The 14635-nt window shown below is 49.8% G+C and overlaps 1 non-coding gene across 1 annotated transcript; it reads right to left on the bottom strand.

The window, feature by feature from the left end:
• Nucleotides 1–405: 405 nt before the first annotated feature.
• LOC147717068 (U6 spliceosomal RNA) lies at nucleotides 406–512 on the bottom strand. The gene has a single exon (XR_015296249.1). It is a non-coding gene; the product is annotated as a U6 spliceosomal RNA (small nuclear RNA).
• Between the last annotated feature and the right edge of the window lie 14123 nt (nucleotides 513–14635).

The following is a 14635-nucleotide window of genomic DNA, read 5'->3' as shown; positions in this document are numbered from 1 at the left end:
CAGAAGGCGAGAAGCATGGGACAGCAGAAAAACAACTGAACAGGGGTGCAGGAGTCGCCCGACCAGACAGTGAGCCAGCCAGGAGCAGAAGAGCGCAGCAGTCTCGGAGGCCCAAAAACCCAAAGGGGAGGAAGGAGCCAGGGACAAAACAGCAACAAGAGGCCAAGGCCCCGCAACCCAATGCTACATGGCAGCAGAAAAACAACTGACAAACACAGCAGTTCGCCAACACGCAAACAGCGCAAACACCGGAGCAGGAACAACCACAGAAAACACGAAGACAAAAAAATATATATATATAACATTGGCCAGAGGAGAAAGCGTAAGGCGCACGAATACCACCACGGGCATCCAGGCACAGAACAACAGATGAAAGATGCGACTCCACACAAGGGGACCCAACCAAATTTAATGGAACGCTTCACGAATTTGCGTGTCATCCATGAGCAGGGGCCATGCAAATATTCCCTGTATCGTACCAATCGTAGAATATGTGCTGCCGAAGCGAGCACCAAGACGGAAGAAGGGCAGAGTGAACACGCAGGGAGTAAAAACCACGGCCCAGGCGAACCAAGTCAACAGAGGCCCAAGGCACCCCACCGAGCCGCAGCACCATGGAAGCGAACAGCACCAGGCACACCCAGGTAGTCACCATCCAGGCACCAAACAGGTGCAACCATCGAAAAGCACACAATCACCCCAGCAATGAGGCAACATGGCCGCCGAAACAGACGCCCAATGCAAACCAATTAAATGGAACAAAAGCGCGCTGACCTCAAAGGAAGAAAGGCAGAGCGGACCCGCCGGGATTGAACCCCGTAAATACCAGGACCCTGGAATAATGAGCCCAAGACCCGCCGAGGCGGGGAATCGAACCCAGGACCCGCGCAAGACCCCAGCACCAGGGACTGCCGATCAAACCATCGAGCCACACTACGAACACCCATCACCCAGGACATTCAGAAAGAACCGGCTGGAACAGAACCCCCAACCAGTGGAAGCAGCAGTCGGAAAAGGACACAGAAACCACCGTGGGAGGAATGGCCAGGGCGCCCGTGTGCGGGCAAAGCGAAACAAAAAGCGAGCATACAAATACCACGGACACCTAATCCAGAGAGCAAGACTGCAAGACCGCAACCTGCCACAGAGCGGCCACATATCGCCCCGGGCCATAACGGCCCCAAACGCAGAAGCCAAACGGCACCCCACAGGGACAAACAAAAAATGAGTAACAGCAAAGCACATGAATCAACCAAGGGTCACCAGGCACTGCCTAAAACAGAGCGACCGACCTGCAGATACGTCCAAATGAAAGCAAGCACGAAAAAGACAGGATACTCAGACAGGATTCCAACCCCATTTGACAGAGAGCCTGTGACACCCCGGGACTTGAACCCGCGACCAAGAGGCCGAACCACAGGAACCCACAGTGGATACAACAGCCCACCAACATTAAACATGCAGAAACATGCCAGAACATGCGCTCGGGGCATCAGGGACGAACCAAGGGAGAGGGAAACCCGAACAGAACCCCTGGAAGAGGAGCGCAGAGAAACAAGACCAAAAGACCGGGAGGAAACCGGGATCAGTAATCAAACCGTCGGGCACCCCAGGGCCGTATGAACCACCGAAGTGAAGCCGGAGACGCCCGGCCCTGCCCCCCGGACCGAGGCGAGGAGCCCAAACAAGGAGGCCCACAGCAAAAACAGCCCGGACCCGCATAGAGGCCTGGCGGGAACGTGAAAAAACAAACGGCACCCGGCTGCGCCCCTGACCCCGTCACCAAACAATCGCAAGAAAGACCGGGGGCAGCCAACTCCCGAAGCGCGGAAATCCCACGCATCACCGAGGACGGCCTAAGGTAAGCCCGTGAAAGCGGGACCAAGCGGGGGGGAGGGCCTGTTACAAAGAAAAAAGAACAGAGCCGACCAGGGAGTTAACTTAAACTCGGCCGCAATAAGTATGCGCCAGCCACACGGGGCTGAAAACAGAGGCCGCACAAAGGCCGGAGTGCACACGGGGGCGAGGCCGCAGAAACGGGCCGCCCTTTGATGCAGACCAACCCCGCAGCAGTGCAGGGAGCCCGAATAAGTGAGGATCCTCCATGCCACCATCAGTCACCTGGTGCCGAACCCGGGAACTGAACCCCGGTTGCCTGGATGGAAGGCAGGAACTTACCCACTGGACCACACTGATTTCCATGGAAAACGGCATCACGTCGCACGCTCCAGGGGCCAGAGAAGGGACCGCAGCAGATCCAAACTAGCCCCCGGGAGGTCACCACTGACAGTGAAGCGAGACACAGACGGCCCGGGTGCACTGCCCAGACGGCCCGGGTGCACTGCCCAGGCGGCCCGGGTGCACTGCCCAGACGGCCCGGGGAGAAAACAAAAGCACATAACGACTGGTAGTGCGAGGCGAGGGTCAGAAGGGCGTGCAAACAGCAGAGCCCCAGACCCCGCCGGCCCCCCACAGACCCCTGGCACGCCAAAGCAGAGCCTAACCGGGCCCAAAAGAGACCCGGGGGAAGGAAGGGGGGAGGTCCAAAAGCCCCAGAGTTCGCTAGCGCAGGACCGCCAGCCAAGGACCCATGCTCCTGCTACAGCAGGAGCCACTTACCTGAAGACGCATCTGGAGAGTAATGACGCGCAGAACAAAAAAACCAGGCTGTTGGGTTGGGCCAGCCCGCCTCTTATAGAGGTCAGGTGGTAATGGATCGGCCATCTTGGGAAGCGATGGGAGGCATGGGAGGCTAACTTTTTGCTTTGGAGGGTTCTGGTGTGGAGCTGAAGCTCACTTTGTAAGTCATGTGGCGAGGAAGACTAACGAGGAGGTAATGGCATTTCTACACCACTGTTGGTGACAATTTATCCTGGGAAATCATAACTATTGCAGAATTTGGACCACAATTTGATGTACAATGTAGATCCTTATGGGTACATGCATCATTGTTGCCGTTTGCGATTCCTTAATTGCGAAAAATAAGGAATCGCAATTATGGAATCGCAAACGGCAATGCATCAAAAAATCGCAATTTAATTAGCGATTCCTTAATTTTCCTTAATTGCGATTCACAATTTGCGAATCGCAATTAAGGAATCCCTTCCCATTGAGTCCTATGGGCCAAAAGGCCCATAGGAATGAATGGGAAGACAATCTCAATTTGCGATTCGCTATTAGCGAATCGCAAATTGAGATTGCGATTTCAAGGGTGCAGGGGCGTCCAAAGGACACCCTGTTGCACCCCTGAAATCGATCTATGCACATATGTTGTGCACACACATGCCCTAAGGGCATGTGTGTGCACAACATGACAGTTAGAAAAATGCACAAAATTGCATTTTTTAGCTAATTCGCAAATTACCATGAGGTCCAACCTCATGGTAATTTTTTCCTCCTAATTGCGATTTCACAATTCTTTTTGGGTGTCATGCATTGCATTTAAGGAATCTCAAATTGCGATTCCTTAAATGCAATCGCATTTTCTGAAATCGCAAAAAATAGCGATTTCTTGTCGTTTTGGATTGATGCATCCCACATAGTGATTTGGGAATCGCAAACGGCCGAATTTTGCGATTCGCACCGTTTGCGATTCCTAAATCACTTGATGCATGTGGCTGTTAATTTCTGCAGCCACCGTCTGCAAGCCCATTCGATATATTCAACAACACTGAGGGACATCTTCACAGTCCCCTAATTGCACAGGACATACAATCTTGCACAAGTCTTTGTTTACCCATGGTACCAAAACCTACTTAAAAACCACCTTTGAGAACACATTTAGTTAATGAGTCAATGTGAAAATCCTTAGGCTTCCATTCCTTGGCATCAACAGTTTGCATTCTACACTAACTAATCATATTTTGATATTACAGTGGCAACAATGAAAAAAGATAACACACCCTCCTTTCTATCCTCTCTAGGCTACCAGTTCACAAAGCACACAACAGGACATACTCATTCATGCACCTGATCCACCTCTCTGATGAAATAGCACCATCAAGGATTTGCTTCACTTGGGACACCCCACCCTCCTCCTCACTTCTCTGCCCCTTAACCTCATTTAGTGGCAAACTCAACAAGATATCTGCAGTGCTGCTTTGAACAATGTGAAACAATGTGAAAGGTGTACTCTTGCAGCCTATACATTAACTTTGTGCACACCTTTGGTTCTAAAGAGGTAGATTAGCGGTTTCAGCGTATGCCTGAATTTATAAGGTCAGAAATTACCAAAATTCCTCAAGCACTCTGTGGCCTCCTTTTTTTTTGTCAACTGTTTTTATTAATAGCACTGCTTCATAACACATCACAAAATATGTTGTACATTTCCTTACAGTATCATATTATAAAACAACCTGCATCCTTATTCACGACCTATCTATCTACAGCATATTTGCAGCGTCTTTTCGATTTATTGAGTTGCAGGATGATCTCCTGTAAACATTTTAGAACATGAACATTTCCCTTCCCACCCCCAGCCTTCTTCCCTCCCGACAGCTGGCAGCTATACTGTTTAGGCATTATTTAGGCATTTAGGTCGGATGATGTACCTGACTTAGAGTTATTTGTGTGCGGGAGGCTGTCGCTATCTTCAGCGCTGAGTACCTGTGCTTAAGGCACAGATGATTGCGTTGGCATTGTGTCTTCATTTTGTTGGAGTTCTGCAACTGTCACTGCTGTTAACATTTGTCCCCATTCAAGCATATCACACTCCGCGGCACTCCTCCACCATCCCCCATTCACACACATCAGCCTTCCATTTACACAATTTGGGTGGTGCAGACTTAGTCCAGTGTATCGCGATTCTTGTTTTCGCCAGGACCAGACCCAGCAGTAAGAACTTTTGTCTAATCCGTGCTTTTTTGGGGTTGGGAGGACACCCAATAGGCACTGTTTTATAGACACCTCTATTCTCATTGCTGTTGCTGCACGCACGGAGGGACTATACCACCTGATCCCAGTATGGTTGTAGACGTACACAGCTCCAGGTCATATGTAAAAAGGTGACCGGGTAAGTGCTGCATCTCGGGCAGTCTGGTGTGACTCCCGGTGTGAACCGCTCTCCATGCTGTGGTGTTACATATGTACGATGTAGATAATGAAATTGAATTAATTTAAACCTAGCGTTACTTGTGGCTTCCGCCACCTGTGCTTTCTCTCATTCTCCATCTGTCAGTGGAGTTGGGAGGTCCTCATCCCACCTCCCGCTAACTGCAGACATATTAGCCACCCGGTCTTCCTTCATTGCTGCGTACATGCGTGAGATCAGGCCACGACTGGAGCACAGATCTAGGAGTGTCAGTAGTACATGCGACTCCGGCAGCTCGTCTGGGAATGTGCTCCATATCTCCAAGACAGTTCGGGAGACCTTTACATACTGTAGGAACTGGGTTGCCGGTACCTGGAACCAGTTCTGTGCCTCCTCGAAAGTGATGAAGGTCCCGTTCTGATATAGATCACCAGCTCTTTCGCATCCTCCCTCATACCACTTGGAGATATCCATTGTATCTTGGATTTCTTGGAACCCCTTCCACCACCAAAGTTGAAGCGCTGTACCATATAGCGCCCTGTGGAGAAGCAGCCTGACAGCCTGCTCTCAGGCTTGCGTAATCTGTCGCACTATATGAGGGGTATTTTTTTGAGTATTGGACCCCATCATGAGACATATCTGTAATTGTGCCCCAATTGTCACCCAATAATTCCTTGTCTACCATACGTTCCTCCATACACCATTGTGCCGCGTATTGTAGTAGACCCGCTAAGTAGTATAGCCGAAGATCAGGCAACCCCATGACCCCCGCGTTCATATTCAGCTTGAGCAATTCTAACTTTACTCTGCTTCGATCCCCCGCCCATACCAGGGATATCAAAAGACTATTTAATACATCAAACAAGGGTTTCTGGATTCTACAGAAAGAGTTTTGTAAGACATATAAGCAGCGGGGTAACAGCACCATTTTCGAGAGCGCCACTCTACCCATAATGGAAATGGGGAGTTTATTCCAGATTTGTGTTGATGCTTTTAGCCCTGCAAGGACCCTGCCCATGTTTAGGTCAACCTGGGCCTCTGGCTTATGGGCTCCCTGTATACCTAGGTACCGAAAATGCCCGTATTGCCATTCCAGTGCGACTTCAGGGAGATCTCGAGGGTTTCCTTGTGCCAGAGCTCCCAACGGTAATAGTATTGTTTTCTATTGATTAATTCGGAGACCCGAACTTGCCCCAAAGGAGTCTAATATCCTAAGTATTAACAGGAGTGCCTCTTCGGACTGTCTAATATACAGAAGTGCATTGTCAGCATATAAGGACACCACATGCATTTTACCGCCTACCACTATGCCCCATTGCGCCATGTCTCTCAGCAGGAGTGGGGACAACGGACATCCCTGCCTCGTGCCCTTCTCGATCCAGATAATTTCCAAGACTAGGCTCCCATTTTGTATTCAAGCTCTTGGCTGGTGGTATAGCAACCTAACCCACAAGACGTATTCTTCCCAAAGCCCATCCTACCCAGCACTTCCCATTGGTATTCCCAAGGCAGCATATCAAATGTCTTTTCGATATCTAAAGCAACCACTGCATCTCTATGGACACTCTCCCCTACGAGTGTAACACTTGAGACAACCGTCTCAAATTCATGTGAGTTCCCCTGCCGGGCATGAACCCACATTGATCCTCATGTATCAAGAATGTTACCACTCTTCGCAGTCTATTAGCCAGAACCTCGGCCAGCAGTTTAGAATCTACTCCTAGCATAGACAGGGGCCTATACCCCGCCGAATCCTCCGTGTCTCTACCAGGCTTGGGGAGCATTATTATTGGTGCCTCTCTCATAGACTGCGGCAAGTGTCCAGACTTTTTTCTTTCTTGCCGCATTTCCAGTAAGCACGGGAGCAGGATATCTGCATCATTTTGGTAGAACTCCACCGGGAGCCCATCCGGGAGTGGCGACTTGCCCCTAGCCATGTCATGCAGTGCTTCCTGTAGTTTCCCCAGCTGAATTACTGCCTCTAGTTCTACTTGCTGCTCGTCCATAATTCGAGGAAGGGAGAGGTCAGTAAACCACCCCTCCTCCAGTGGGACCCAATGGACAAGAGTCTCGCAATACGTTTCTGATAGGTGTTGGAATAATGTGGTGTTAACCCCTGTCTGTGTGGTGACCATCTCCCCATTCAGATTGTGTAGTGATAATATCAATGAAGCCAGACACTCACACTTTAAGAGCAATGCCAGTAACCGCCCTGACCTGTCTCCCTCTTTGTGTAGTAGTTGCCGATATTATCTGGTAACCAAGCAGTCCAATCTGTCCCATATCTCTCCCACCCTGCGTTGTTCCTGCAGGAACAAGTCATTGGGTGGCATCGATCCCTGGTGCTTGCGCTGCGTCCTAGCAAGCCTGTCCTCGGCTTCCATTAGCTCTGCCTCTAGGCGTCTTCTTGTTCCTCCCACTCTAGACAGACAATCCCCTCTGACTACTGCCTTAAAAGCATCCTACTCCATGCTCCTAGTCTCAGTGGTTGACCAGCTCAAGTTGAAGTAGCCTTCAACAACCTCCCTCAGTGTTTTCTCTGAATACCGTATCCCGCAATGCCACATGGTGCCATCGCCACAGAGGTACTTGTGACCTAACCCTCCTTAGGCCCCATATCAGCTGCACCGGGGCATGGTCCGACAGGAATCGACCTAGCAACTCTGTCTCTGTCCCCTCAGCACACACCTTTGTAGATAGCAGGAAATGATCTAGTCTTCTCTGTACCTCATAGGCAGGGGTATAGCATGTGTAGCTGCGTTCTCCTACATGTGTATCTCTCCAATTATCTACGCAGTTAAGCCGGCACATCACCCCGCTCAAATCTTTCGTCATTTGTGGTTTAGTGTGTTGTGTCAGTGGATCCATATCCAATTGGTCATCCAACACGCAATTAAAGTCCCCCACCCAGATCAACGGTATCCCAATATATGGGAGAAGCCGGAATTCTATGTGTGTGTAATAAGTTCCATCATCTATGTTTGGCGCATATACATTGACCAGGCATACCTCAACACCATCCAGAACACGGTGTACTATAACATACCTGCCCTTCACATCTGCTTCATATGCGTGTAGTTTGAACGGGACCTGTGGAGCCAGCCATGACTACTCCCCTCGCCTATGTGGAGTTAGTGGATCCAAACAGTTGTCCTCTCCACTTCCGCTGGAGTTTCTGTGTTTATGTCAAGCAGGTGTGTCTCCTGTAGTATAGCAATCTGAATGCCATGCCTCCTCATGTATTTTTGCATTCGGTACTATTTAGTAAAGGAATTCAACCCCTTCACATTCCATGTTATGATTTTGTATTGCCCCGTATCATCCAACCCACGTCTGTCATGTCAGTTTGTAGTACTCACTGCATATTGCCTCTTTTGCTGCCGGTGAGGCCCGTAAACTGAACAACTTGAACTTCCCACCCCCGGGTAGACACTTAAATAACAATCCGTGCATCCCCACTCCAATCCCAACCTCCCCCTCCCACCCCTCAAAAAACCGCATGAACTGTTTCACTATCATTGCTGTAATTCCTATATATAGAAAACCTCAAGCAACCATACGTTCTTATACCTCAAAGTCCATTTCCACACAGTTAATTTATTAATTAATTGTGGGTTTCTAACGCGCTAGAATCGACTCCCGAAGGAGTATCTCTGCGCAATAGACCGCTGGGGAACCCGTCCTGGCTTTCCCTGTGAGATAGTCCCCACTGGGTATCTCCAAGGTGAAACCAGGCATCCCCGGCGTATGTGGGGGGCCGTTGTGGAGATGAGGCAAGCTAATGCCCAGAGTTGCCTAGTGTGATACCTGGTTAGAGTAGGCACCGAGGTGAGAATTATCGAGTCCGCTGACCCTGGTCCACGACCCTTCCGTGTCGGGAATTGAACCCTGGTCCCGGGCCATCCTCTGCTCCCGGGTCTGCCGCCTCTAACCAGTGAGCCACACCACTACACAATCCACATTCAATCATCCAATACTGAACTTCTGCAGGCTAGAGAAAAGCGTGCTTCCCAGATTCTTCAAGTGCCCGTCGGCATCGCCCCTCTGATCCTAGGCAGCACTCACCCTCACACTACCCACTACGAACACTATCTAATCATACTCTACCACTCAACATGTAACAGCGTTCAATGAGAATAGTTCTAAAGTGAAGAAAGAGAACTGCAGAAGAAACTTGTAGCCATCTGAAAGAAACAGCCAGAGAGAACAGATAAAGAAGAAAGGAGGAAAGAGAGGAGGGGGAGGCTGCCTAGGCCACCCGCCCGTCGTCAGTGCCCAGCCATATCCAGTCAGCCAGCCAGGTGTCGATGGGATTCAGCTTCACCACCAATTAGTTCCCTGTCCACCTGTTATGCCGGTGTCGGAGTCAAAGGCCTCGTACAGTCAAACCTTCGGTGTTGGTCTCCTGTTGTCGTCGGTTTGACCTTTCAGCGCCTCAGGAGCTCCCCTGCTGAGGTGTATTTTCAACGATTTCTCCTGTACTTGTTTCAGAGCCCGTGGCAGTCACCACCTCCACAGCGCTCTGGCAGCCTCCTGTTCCACCTGCTGTGTCGCTTGGTCAAGTCTGGGAGACTTACTGCCCTCTCTTTCAGAGTCCGATTGTTCCATTTCCAGGGATCCGTTCCTTCTGACCACCACTCTTTGCGTTGATCTCGAGGACCGTCTGGGGCCTCGGCGACGGGCATTGCTCCTGCCCTCCTTGGAGCTGGTCGGGGGTATTCTCTTCTTCCCCCCTCTGGGTCACGGTCTCCTCTCTCCTTGGACCTCTAGCCAGTCCCAGACCGCCTCTGGTGTCGTAAAAACATGCGTTCTACCAGCATGAAGCACCTTGAGCTTTGCTGGATACATGAGCATGTATTGTAAGTTCATAGCTCTGAGCTTTTGTTTCACCCCGATAAAGGACGCTCTCTGCTGCTGAAGTAGGCATGTGTAATCTGGGAATATACTGATTTTTTTGATTCCCAAGGACAGGGTCCCCATCTCGTCTCGCCGCTTTGAGGATAAAATCACGGTCCCTATAGTTTAAGATCTTTGCTATCATCATTCTGGGCAGTGCTCCCGGTGATGGTGGTGCTACAAGCGCCCTGTGTGCCCTCTCAACTATAAAGATGGGTGAGAGTGTCGCTGCAGGGAATAACTCCTTAATCCATTTTTCTGGGAAGAGTTATTGCTCTTTCGCCTCGACTCCCTCAGGAAATCCAACAAAATGGAGGTTATATCTGCAGGAGTGTCTGTGTGTTCCGTAGCCAAGGAGTGATTAAGTATGGGCGTAAAATCCGTTCCGCTCGCGGATTTTGCAGATTTTTGGCAAATTCGCAATCCGCGAGATTCGCGAATTTCCCGCAAAATCCGCAAATTCGCACGCAGTGGATTTTTTTTTTCTTGGTGATACAATTTTGCGGCGCGCGGCGTTTACTTACCGTCATTCAGCGTTTGCCGAGTTGTTTTTCTTGATATTTTGCGAGTGCTGCGCCATTTTGGATCTTGCTGCGGGATCCCGCGAGAATTTGGCGAGCGCGATTACGTAATCGCGGCTTGCCAACTTGCACAGCGAGAGTTTGTCAACGCGAGTACGCCGTGATCACGTATCGCGGGACTTCGCAAATGCGAGCTTGGAGATGCGGCGAGCAGCAACAATCTCGCACTCGCGAAAATATAAAATTTGCAATTTTGCACAAGAAATCCACCAGCAAGCAGCATAAACCTTCTGGAAATGATGATTTTTATCTGAATAACTCCTCAGGTTGACATTTGCCTGCACTTTTTTTGCGAGGAGTCCATTTTGGGGAGGGGGGGGTGGGAGGAAGGAAGTGCCCCACAGTCTTCAACTTCCTGTTCCTGTCCAGCAGGCTCCTCCCAGTGCTTTGTCCATCTCCTGGTCACTTTTCATTTGGATCTGGAGCTGGAAGGATTACTTTTTGTGGATGCTGCTGGATATTTGGATTTGAGGCCTTTTTGACTTTCTTTGGATCACTTTTGGATTAGAAATTTCACAAGTAAGTTTGTTTGGGGCATTACAGTTGCTGCAACTACAATTTTGGAATTTTCGATTTTTGGGCTGTTTTGGGGCCTTTTGCCCAGGGGTACTCAGTGGTGGGTGCACTGAGTCTTTCTGTGGGGTGTTTTGAATTTAAACATCATGGAGGGGCTGGATGGCTTGGGATTGTGCTGATTTTTCTGTGATTTTCGTTTTTTTGGCCTGTTGTGGCCTTTTCACCCTGGGTAGTGAGTGGTGCATGGGCCTAGTCTTTCTGTGGGTTGTCTTGAATTTAAACATCATGGAGGGGGCTGGATGGCATGGGATTGTGCTGATCTTTCTGTGATTTTCGTTTTTTTGGCCTGTTGTGGACAGGCCATGTGGTTGGGGGCCATTTTGAGTGCTGCTACAGGCCCTGGCCATGTGCTGTGATGGAGGGGGCCATTTTGAATGCAGGCAGTGTTCTCAGGCCTGCACCCATTTTGCCTAGATTTCATCCATTATGCCCAGGGGTAATGAGTGGTGCATGGGCCTAGTCTGTCTGTGGGGTGTTTTGAATTTAAACATCATGGAGGGGCTGGATGGCTTGGGATTGTGCTGATTTTTCTGTGATTTTCGTTTTTTTGGCCTGTTGTGGACAGGCCATGTGGTTGGGGGCCATTTTGAGTGCTGCTACAGGCCCTGGCCATGTGCTGTGATGAAGGGGGCCATTTTGAATGCAGGCAGTGTTCTCAGGCCTGCACCCATTTTGCCTAGATTTCATCCATTATGCCCAGGGGTAATGAGTGGTGCATGGGCCTAGTCTTTCTGTGGGGTGTTTTGAATTTAAACATCATGGAGGGGCTGGATGGCTTGGGATTGTGCTGATTTTTCTGTGATTTTCGTTTTTTTGGCCTGTTGTGGACAGGCCATGTGGTTGGGGGCCATTTTGAGTGCTGCTACAGGCCCTGGCCATGTGCTGTGATGAAGGGGGCCATTTTGAATGCAGGCAGTGTTCTCAGGCCTGCACCCATTTTGCCTAGATTTCATCCATTATGCCCAGGGGTAGTGAGTGGTGCATGGGCCTAGTCTTTCTGTGGGGTGTTTTGAATTTAAACATCATGGAGGGGCTGGATGGCATGGGATTGTGCTGATTTTTCTGTGATTTTCGTTTTTTTGGCCTGTTGTGGACAGGCCATGTGGTTGGGGGCCATTTTGAGTGCTGCTACAGGCCCTGGCCATGTGCTGTGATGGAGGGGGCCATTTTGAATGTAGGCAGTGTTCTCAGGCCTGCACCCATTTTGCCTAGCTTTCATCCATTATGCCCAGGGGTAGTGAGTGGTGCATGGGCCTAGTCTTTCTGTGGGTTGTCTTGAATTTAAACATCATGGAGGGGCTGGATGGCTTGGGATTGTGCTGATTTTTCTGCGATTTTCGTTTTTTTGGCCTGTTGTGGCCTTTTCACCAGGGGGTAGTGAGTGTTGCATGTGCCTAGTCTTTCTGTGTGGTGTCTTGAATTTAAGCACCATGGAGGGCATGAGATTGTGCTGATTTTTCTGTTTTTTTTCGATTTTTTTTGGGGTGTATAACTGAACTGATGTTCCTCTGTCTTCCATTGCTTTTAGGTGCACAAGACTCAAGAGAACCACCAGTGCCAGGAAGAAGTCCTGCAGCGGTGTGTGTGTGCAGCATAACGTCACGCGACGTCACGTCTGGCCTCAGACAACTCTACAATTCGTGCAACTGCGGCCTGCTGTCTGACCTGCTCTGAAGAAGATGGCCCCAAAAAAAGGTCTCCGTAGCTCCTCTAGCAAGAAAGTTGCTAGTAAGGAGCAGAAGAAGCAAGTTACCAAGGAGGCTGGTGTGCCGGCCGCTGCGTTTTTTGGGAGCAAAAAAAAAAGTACGCCTGCAGCAGCAGCAGGATCTGCTGGGGACCAAGCTGGGAGCAGCACCCCCGCTCCATTGGGTTCAGTGCCTCCACCACCACGCCAACTTAAGTCAAAGCCCTTGAGTGCTTCAGAGGCAGTCAGTGTACTTCTTCAATCACCATCGACCAGTGATATTGGCTCATCGCAAGAAAGTAGCAGCAATGTCCCTGAATCAACACAGGTTGTTGTAACTCATCTGACAAGTGGTGAACAACCACAGCCGCAACAACAACACCATGTGCAAGTACAAGCCCAAGTACATGTGGAAGGAGAGGCAGCGCAAGGAGATGCGCAAGCAGAGGTGCATGGAGGGTCACAAGTGCCCACAATAGTTGTTCCTCCCGAAGTAGGGGCACATCAGGAAATTGACAATCAAACCGAGGTATCATTTGAGGAAGCCACTCCTCCTGATGATCATTCATTGTCTTCCACATCCCTAGCAAGGAAAAGATCAAGGGGGGTGTCTACATCTTCTTCAAGCCCACCTCCTTCTGATGATCCCATTCTGGATGAAGATTGGGAACCATCATCACGGCAGTCTGAGAGTAAGGCACACCATGATCTGACAAAGATACCTAAGCGTAAAAGGAAGGTCGTCGAAAAACTCATAGCTATGCAGTGTAATGAGGCTCAACAAGAAGTGACGGATACTGCTGCTGATGAAGCCTCTCACGATGACGACGAGCCAGTCATCATAAAGGTCACTGCAGCCCCAGCGGGCATGCAGCAAAGAGACATTTTGACCCTATCCCGAGAAGCTGCTGAGCGTGATGATGATGTCGACGAGGAGGCAATGGAAATGGAAACACAACAATCATTAGATTTGGAGTTAACTAGTACACCAACACCTACCGCTTCCATATTTCTTCCTCGCAAGAAGGGACCTCCATCCACCTCGACCTCAATTAGTGGTGGTGAAAGTACAAAACGTACTGAAGTTCAGCAATCCACATCCTCCACTTCATCTGGCATTAGCAGCAGGACCACCACCACCAGTATCGCCGCCGCCTCCTCCGGCCCCCAAAGACATTTCAAGTCTCCAGTTTGGGACTTCTTTAGTGTTTGCCCAAAAAAGGAAAACGTAGCCATTTGTAGCATTTGTAAGCTTCGAGTTAGTCAGGGTAAGTTTGGTACCAACTATGGTACCGGAGGCCAGAGAGGTCATCTTAGGAGAACGCACGCTGTCCAATGGTTTGCGCACCTAGAGGCGATCAAGGAAGCCCGAATTGCACATAATGAAAACGTTGATTTTTCATCTGATGATGACGAGGAGGAAGAAGACGATCCAAACACTTCACTTACACCCAGTACCCCTGTCAGCAGCACACCCCATGTGAGCCACACTAAGAGTGTGGGAGAGAGTGAGACACCAATGCGAAAAAGTTCATCAGCGAGCGTAACTGGGTCGAAGATATCATCATCATCATCCCGTAAATCCTTGGTCCAGGGAAACATTAAAAAGATGTTGTTTACAGAAGCGCAATATGAACGCAACCACCCACTGACGCGTCTGTATAACACTAAGCTGGCTAAAATGCTAGCTCTGGACCTTCTCCCTTTTTCTTTTGTAGAAGGGGTTGGTTTTCTAGAATTAGTGGCAGCGCTCTGCCCTAAATGGAAGGTTCCTAGCTGGTTTTATTTTGCCCGAGTTGCGGTTCCAGCACTACATGAAGATGTTCTGGAGGTGATTGGGGCAGCTTTGCAGAAGAGTGCTGTTCACAC

The sequence above is a fragment of the Lissotriton vulgaris genome, chromosome 5 (assembly GCF_964263255.1).
Source record: "Lissotriton vulgaris chromosome 5, aLisVul1.2, whole genome shotgun sequence".
In the NCBI taxonomy this organism is placed as follows: domain Eukaryota; kingdom Metazoa; phylum Chordata; class Amphibia; order Caudata; family Salamandridae; genus Lissotriton; species Lissotriton vulgaris.
This window is presented reverse-complemented; position numbering and strand designations above follow the sequence as displayed.